Raw genomic sequence first — 8507 nt, 5'->3', positions numbered from 1 at the left:
ACTGTATTGTCCCTGCTTCATTTATTTTTGATTCATCATTCTGCATGTTAAGGTAAATTACTTGCTAGCAACTGCCGGTACATGTATATTCAGTTAATGGTGTAAATGTTATATACCAGAGCAGTCAAATGTATGTGCAGCAATCTATTATGATCGTTGTTAATTTTAATAATGTTCAGCTGCTCCTATTGCCCAGATTCTGCTTAATGCTAATAATTTTGATATCATAATATTTATCTCTGTGAATCCCCCAATTACAAAATAAGGGTCTCCTCTGAAAAGAGGGCTCTAGACTAATGGCACTTACATAATCTACAAAAGGATAAATAAAATAACATAAAATAAAATAAAAATGTCCTTGTGTGAATGTGTTATTTATCCTTATGCTTAGGAATGCAGACATTTATTAGATAGCTTGTGTCTCTAAATAACTTCTTTTCTGAGTTTCAAGTTGCAGTTGTCATTCTTTTGAATTTAGCTTTATGAAGACGTCCCAGGTCTCAAACAAACTTATCTCCATGAGAATGTTATTTCTCTTTCTGTACTAAGTAGCATCTCCCATTTTCACTTCAGTGTCTACTTTTGACTGGTAACACTGAAATATAATCCCAGTTCAACAGTACCCTGCACTTTCTGGCCCAGTTAACCCCTTATGATGTTATGACAGGGTATCAAACCTGCCAATATTAACAGTCTCTGCCCCTTATGTTATGGCAGGGTATCAAACCTTCCAATATTAACAGTCTCTGCCCTTATGTTATGGCAGGGTATCAAACCTGCCAATATTAACAGTCTCTGCCCCTTATGTTATGGCAGGGTATCAAACCTGCCAATATTAACAGTCTCGGCCCCTTATGTTATGGCAGGGTATCAAACCTGCCAATATTAACAGTCTCTGCCCCTTATGTTATGGCAGGGTATCAAACCTGACAATATTAACAGTCTCTGCCCCTTATGTTATGGCAGGGTGTCAAACCTGCCAATATTAACAGTCTATGCCCCTTATGTTATGGCAGGGTATCAAACCTGCCAATATTAACAGTCTCTGCCCCTTATGTTACGGCAGGGTATCAAACCTGCCAATATTAACAGTCTCTGCCCCTTATGTTATGGCAGGGTATCAAACCTGCCAATATTAACAGTCTCTGCCCCTTATGTTATGGCAGGGTATCAAACCTTCCAATATTAACAGTCTCTGCCCCTTATGTTATGGCAGGGTATCAAACCTTCCAATATTAACAGTCTCTGCCCCTTATGTTATGGCAAGGTATCAAACCTGCCAATATTAACAGTCTCTGCCCCTTATGTTATGGCAGGGTATCAAACCTTCCAATATTAACAGTCTCTGCCCCTTATGTTATGGCAGGGTATCAAACCTTCCAATATTAACAGTCTCTGCCCCTTATGTTATGGCAGGGTGTCAAACCTGCCAATATTAACAGTCTCTGCTCATGTTATGGCAGGGTATCAAACCTGCCAATATTAACAGTCTCTGCCCCTTATGTTATGGCAGGGTATCAAGCCTGCCAATATTAACAGTCTCTGCCCCTTATGTTATGGCAGGGTATCAAACCTGACAATATTAACAGTCTCTGCCCCTTATGTTATGGCAGGGTATCAAACCTGACAATATTAACAGTCTCTGCCCCTTATGTTACGGCAGGGTATCAAACCTGCCAATATTAACAGTCTCTGCCCCTTATGTTATGGCAGGGTATCAAACCTTCCAATATTAACAGTCTCTGCCCCTTTTGTTATGGCAGGGTATCAAACCTTCCAATATTAACAGTCTCTGCCCCTTATGTTATGGCAGGGTATCAAACCTTCCAATATTAACATTCTCTGCCCGTTATGTTATGGCAGGGTATCAAACCTGCCAATATTAACAGTCTCTGCCCCTTATGTTATGGCAGGGTATTAAACCTTCCAATATTAACAGTCTCTGCCCCTTATGTTATGGCAGGGTATCAAACCTTCCAATATTAACAGTCTCTGCCCCTTATGTTATGGCAGGGTATCAAACCTGCCAATATTAACAGTCTCTGCCCCTTATATTATGGCAGGGTATCAAACCTTCCAATATTGACAGTCTCTGCCCCTTATGTTATGGCAGGGTATCAAATCTTCCAATATTAACAGTCTCTGCCCCTTATGTTATGGCAGGGTATCAAACCTGCCAATATTAACAGTCTCTGCCCCTTATGTTATGGCAGGGTATCAAACCTGCCAATATTAACAGTCTCTGCCCCTTATGTTATGGCAGGGTATCTAACCTGCCAATATTAACAGTCTCTGCCCCTTATGTTATGGCAGGGTATCAAACCTGCCAATATTAACAGTCTCTGCCCCTTATGATATGGCAGGGTATCAAACCTGACAATATTAACAGTCTCTGCCTCTTATGTTATGGCAGGGTGTCAAACCTGCCAATATTAACAGTCTCTGCCCCTTATGTTATGGCAGGGTATCAAACCTTCCAATATTAACAGTCTCTGCCCCTTATGTTACGGCAGGGTATCAAACCTGCCAATATTAACAGTCCCTGCCCCTTATGTTTCAAACCTTCCAATATTAACAGTCTCTGCCCCTTATGTTATGGCAGGGTATAAAACCTTCCAATATTAACAGTCTCTGCCCCTTTTGTTATGGCAGGGTATCAAACCTTCCAATATTAACAGTCTCTGCCCCTTATGTTATGGCAGGGTATCAAACCTTCCAATATTAACAGTCTCTGCCCCTTATGTTATGGCAGGGTATCAAGCCTTCCAATATTAACAGTCTTTGCCCCTTATGTTATGGCAGGGTATCAAACCTGCCAATATTAACAGTCTCTGCCCCTTATGTTATGGCAGGGTATCAAATCTGTCAATATTAACAGTCTCTGCCCCTTATGTTATGGCAGGGTGTCAAACCTGCCAATATTAACAGTCTCTGCCCCTTATGTTGTGGAAGGGTATCAAACCTGCCCATCTTAACACTGTCTATGTTAGTCACAATAGCTACATTCTTGCATAGTTTTTACATTTTAATGCTTTATTATGAAAATTAGCTAGCCCTTGTAGGGGATAAAGTACTGACTAAGACCTAGGTGACCAGCATATGATAAGTAGTTGAGGCGTCTGATGGTGCTGGTTAGACTGGATGGACAGCGTGACTATCCTTGGGGAATAAATGTGCCTGTGGCTCTCTAGTGGAGCTCTGGTGACTGCTCTTGGGGAATAAATGTGCTGTGGAGGCTGGAGCTCAGACAGTAGCTGCATGGCTGGGGAGGTAGAAGGACAGAATAAGACATGCCTACCCTATTGGGCATGTAGCAGGCCATATGCTTGAGACTCTCCTTATGGTCTCCCAGCTTGATAATGACATCTATATTTAAGGGAAGAGACTTAGGGCTATGAAAGAACACTACCGACAGCAATATGATTGACCCTGCATTTTCTTGCACAAATGCAGGCATGCCACAGACTCTCTGAGCATGTGCAGGATGGTGGTGGAGCCATGCTCTGGCAGCCCTGGAGTCATCAGCAGCAGCCAAATTTTTTTTTATGAACATGATTACACTGCATTTCTAATAAAAAATAACGCCATAATAATAACCACAGCCACTATTAAAAATAATGATGTATCATAACACCATAATAATAATAACCACAACCACTATTAAAAATAATGATGTATAAGTCATTTGGTGTACAGGCTGTACATGATCCCCGGGGTAGCTGAAATCATTTCTCACCTCCCCCTGGGCAAGACTCCAATCCACTGACCATAGTTTTTTTTAATGGCTCCAAAAATATGAGAGTGATTCCCAGCAAACCTCAGAGATGTTACCTCCTATATAAAATTCAGGTAACAACTTAAGAAATTTCTCTTCTCCAAAGCCACCTGGAGTTGCTTTTCACACCCATGTTATCACTTTTAGAAGATCTCCACTAAGCACACTAACCCCATACAGTACCAGTACTTTTCAAATCCTCCCTGGGTTCTGATACCACCTTTTTCTCTGCTATCTCTCTTCCTATGTTCTGTACTATCTCCTCCTCCCCATATCTTTCCCCTTTCCTCTCCTTATGTCTCTGCCACTTTCAGACTACACCCTTGTGTCTCTTCTTCATTTCAGCATTTATATATTCTTTAAAACATATTTTGTATTCATGTCACTACTCAGTATATAATTGCTACTAACACAAATTGTGTGATATGCACTACTCATCTTTTTAGCTTTCCTAACAATTCTATACAGTCATTGAGAGATGTTGAGTTTTATTGTGTACTTTAATTTTGTATTCTGTTTTTTTTTTTCTGAAATGAGCTTGAAAACAGTACTCTGGGCCCTTGGGTAAAAGTAAGTAAATAAATAAATAAATATTGGAAAGTTTCAATACAGAAATGAATGTTTAATGTCCAATGAGTTGAAAGCAGGAAGCCTATGCATGTCTCAAGATGTTGCTGTGGTCAGAAGATTATGGGAGATGGGTCTAATCTGCTTTGGGGGGAGGTGACAAGGAGGCACCTCAACAAGAGTGGAGGGTGTGGCTGCTGGGGACAGGTAAGGTAAGAAAACAATGACAGGGCCAGATTTTTATGTCAGAGAAGTTAACAGACTGATTGCGAGGATCTATAAATGGGAGGAAGTGCAAGATCTATCATCTGTGGGTTTGGGTTAGCATAGGATTCAGGGGAAAAAAGATCAGTGGACTTCTAGAAAAGCAAAGAAAACCTTTGAGAATGTTACATGAAGTTCATGGAGATGAGGAAGGCTGGTGCTAGTATTAGGGAAGAACATGCACTGTAGAAATTTGATAGCAGAGGGGTACGGCCACACGGCAACAAGGTAATTGGGATGGAGGATGAGAAAGAGAATTATACCGAGTACACAGCAGAAGAAGAAGATAGCATAGGTACACATGGGTAAGGTGAAGAAAACTGGATGGGGATGCTGCTTTTCTCTGGTGGATAAGTGTTAGATGTGCCATTACAGACTATGAATTTATTATCTAGGTAATAGAATGGTGCATACAAGATCCTGAACTTGATAGATGTGTTGTAGTACTCATTTTGTATACTGAAACAAATCCATATATGTTCCATTATTTCAGCTGCTGTTTCAAGCTCTGGCCTTATCCTAAAGCAGGCGTGATGTCTATAGCCAGTTTTATTATTTCAAGTAACTGCTGAATTACTCATGTTTGAAATTGTTCTATTTTGTACTCCAAATTCTGAGAACAATAATCACATAAAAAGTATGAGCCAAGGTTAAGGTGAATGAAGTGTATGCAATGAAGAGGGGTTGAAGATGAAGAACAGTATAAAAGTAAGGATGCAGACAGTGGGGGAAGAGAGAGGACAGGTAAGTGTAAAGGTACATCCAATTAAAGAATAACCAGGTGTGTAAATTAACACTGGTAACGTTAGGTACCACTGCCATGAAATAAAAATGAAAACTTGCACAAATACATGAACGAATAAACGAATAAATAAAAACGAAAAGCTACCTAACTGCAAACAAATGAATGCAGGTTGATGAACCAGCTACAGCAAAAACTGAATGTACCTTGACCAGAAAAACAACCAAGCACTTCACACAATCTGACAGTGACGCAGAACCAATGGAAAGAAGCAAGTAAAAATGGAACTAAGCACTTAATAAATTATAATAAAAATGATAAATTCAAAATATCATGCACTATGAAAGATGTTTATCGTCATTTTTGCTAAGAAATTAATTATACTTCTCAAGATAGTTATACAATTAATTATAACCACTAGAGTTCATGCTTATTCAGACACACCTCTTGAAATATATTTTCCTGATAAAACTCATTATGTTAGCTATTATTCTCTGTGCTGTTTTATTCATGTAAAAGAAAAGTTTTTTTTATTTGAATTCATGGTCTGAATATGTATTCCTACGTTTGGGGAGAGGCCTTCATAGGTCACAGCTAGAAGTTATACAGTTTTGTAATGGTTAAATGTTCAGTAAGGGTCTCAAGGAATACAAATTCCTTCAATGAGGTCATTGCAGTCAGGGCTGTAACCTTAGAGTTGACTATAATAGGTACAGGGGACTACAAGACTTCTATAACAGAACGCCTCAAGAAAAAGCATTTCTCAGAAATTTTCTCAAATAGTTTGTTTCATTTGGCAAGGCTTACAGTGACCTGACATTTGACAAACTGTCTGTGATCCACTTTCTAATCAATGAAGGCTGAGTGATATTTTGCCAGAATTAACTCATTCATTCTGCAGTTTAATAAAGGAAGTGCATTTTTAGGGAAACGTATGATACAATTTTATTTCTGCTATCAATTGTGTTATAGCATGTTTTATCTTAATGTTCATGCTTCCTTCTCAGCTGTCTGCAAGCTATATGTGTTGACTTTGGTCTGATTGGCAGTTTAGAGATTAAACTTCAGGATAAAACAAAATCTGAAATATTACAATTGAAAATATAGAAAATGTTTTCATTTCAGAAAAAAAATGTTTTTACAATTTGTAATAGCTTTGGTAAAATGTTGCGTTGCTTTGGCTTACACTGAACCTGTCCCACTGTATTATTTACTTGGCCTATTGCCTAGAATAACTGAGTACTGCTGTATTGCCAATAAATTGCAAATTTGTATTCAGTCATATGTAGATAACACTCAATTACTGGAGCTTTTCTCCCCAGGCCTCTGCTGAAAAGTGGCCTTTGTGCCCAGCCAAATTTCCCCAGTCATCAAATATAAAATAAATAAATAAATTAATTAAGCATGACTACTTTCTTGCAGTGATCTAGGAGCTTTATTTTAGTGTTTTTTCTTTGAAATTGACAGTATACAGTTAGAAGTGGTAGGGATCAAATCCAGCGCAACGGGATACAAAGTCTTGACATTTATTACTTTAATCTCCATGGTCTTTTATTACTACTACCCATGTGTGCTTGGTGTCATTGTTGAAATAAAACTGTAATATGTAAACATGACAGTGACCTGTACATAAAGAGAAAAAAATAATTAAATAAAGGACATACTAGAAAGAATTAATTTAAACATTTGTATATGGAGCAGAATCTGACCTCTGATTCCTCTCCTGGGTTGTGATATCCAAGAATAGTACTGAAGCTGTTGAGGTAAAACTATTTTATATTAAAACCATATCTGTTCTTTTTATCAAATGTGGCTTTTTTCCCTTTGTATAGTTTCATACTTCATGCAATGAGTTTGTTAAATAAATAAAACCTTCTTACCTTTGTTGCTCTGTTGAGTCAGACCAATGACTTTGATAAAATGATGGAGAAGAAAAGGTGTTATAAGAGCTGCGCCACTAAGTTCACATTTCATGAAACCGTTACTAGTTTGTTACTGTTCTGTAACAGGAAAGAAACCATGGAAAAACAGCACTGTAAATAAAGCCAAAGTTCTGCTTTTGGTAAGATTCACATGCAACATCCTGTGTAAATGAAGTTTGCGAAACAGACGTTGAACGGAAGGATTGATAAAGCTGTGGGAAAGGGATCAAGAAATTCCATTTCTTCTCTGTCTGGAGTCTCAGCAAATACCTTCTGACATAGTATTACCTTATGCCAACTTAGAGGCAGTCTTAACAAGAACTATACATGTGGTGCAGTTTAATTTCTGTGCAAAGCGAATCTAGAGAGCAACGAGCCACTTATGAACAAGGTGAAGCTGCAGCTCATTCATGCCTTCCTGTTAAAACAACAACGCTGAGTTTCTGTTTGTAAAAACATACCTTTTCAGCCTTTCAGATGTACAAGCATTCATACAACAGTGCAGATGAGCTTTGGATTTTTTTATGCAAATATATGGAATAGTTCCAATGTAAAAAAAAACAGAAGTGGTTTGGAGTTCTTTGAAATGTGACTATCTAGATTTCTGCCTTCAAAAGATATGTGAAATGGTAAAATCTAAAAAGTTAACGAAAAAGTGCTGAAAGGCACTAGTGTTATCATTGCCACATTATCGTTTCAAAACCGTCATTGCTCAGACTTGGTTAATTACAAACCACAGTGAAGCAGTCTTTGTACTGATATAAAGAGGCTTGAGGCAGCACAACTATGCACAACAGGGCTGAGGGTTCAAATAAAAAAGTTTTCCAGCTAACAGGATACTTCAAAAGCAGAAGCTGAGGGTGTTTTTATTCCCTTAAAAACATTTCCCATAACGTCTTATGGATGTGACTACACATACAACTATTTTGTAGGCTAGAGAAAATCATCTGTTTAAATGTTAATTAAAATATCTCTATTATTACTTCCTTCTTTTGGTGTTTTCTTGACTATGATCTGCTGAAGAGCTAAAACAAAAGTGTGGTAGAGCATGCAAAGTGGAAGATTTTGTTGAATCAAACCTCATAACAACTTGCATACCACCATACAGATAGCAAGAAATAGAAACACAAATATACTTGAGTGCATTCACAATGCACGTACATAAGCACACACACTGATGGATGCACACGCACACACACACACACACACACACACACACACACACACACACACACAC

General features: G+C 38.3%; 1 protein-coding gene across 1 annotated transcript in view; it reads right to left on the bottom strand.

The window, feature by feature from the left end:
* Positions 1–7982, bottom strand: part of LOC122790405 (putative P2Y purinoceptor 10) — a 253663-nt gene extending 245681 nt beyond the window's left edge. Inside the window, exon 1 of the mRNA XM_044057923.1 lies at positions 7229–7982. The gene's annotated coding sequence lies outside the window, so the exon portion shown is untranslated. The remainder of the gene's footprint in view (positions 1–7228) is intronic.
* Between the last annotated feature and the right edge of the window lie 525 nt (positions 7983–8507).

Source organism: Protopterus annectens, chromosome 16.part0 (genome assembly GCF_019279795.1).
Source record: "Protopterus annectens isolate FY-2018-M chromosome 16.part0, PAN1.0, whole genome shotgun sequence".
Classification (NCBI taxonomy): Eukaryota; Metazoa; Chordata; order Ceratodontiformes; family Protopteridae; genus Protopterus; species Protopterus annectens.
The sequence above is the reverse complement of the archived record's forward strand: the minus strand, read 5'-3'. Positions and strand labels throughout refer to the sequence as shown.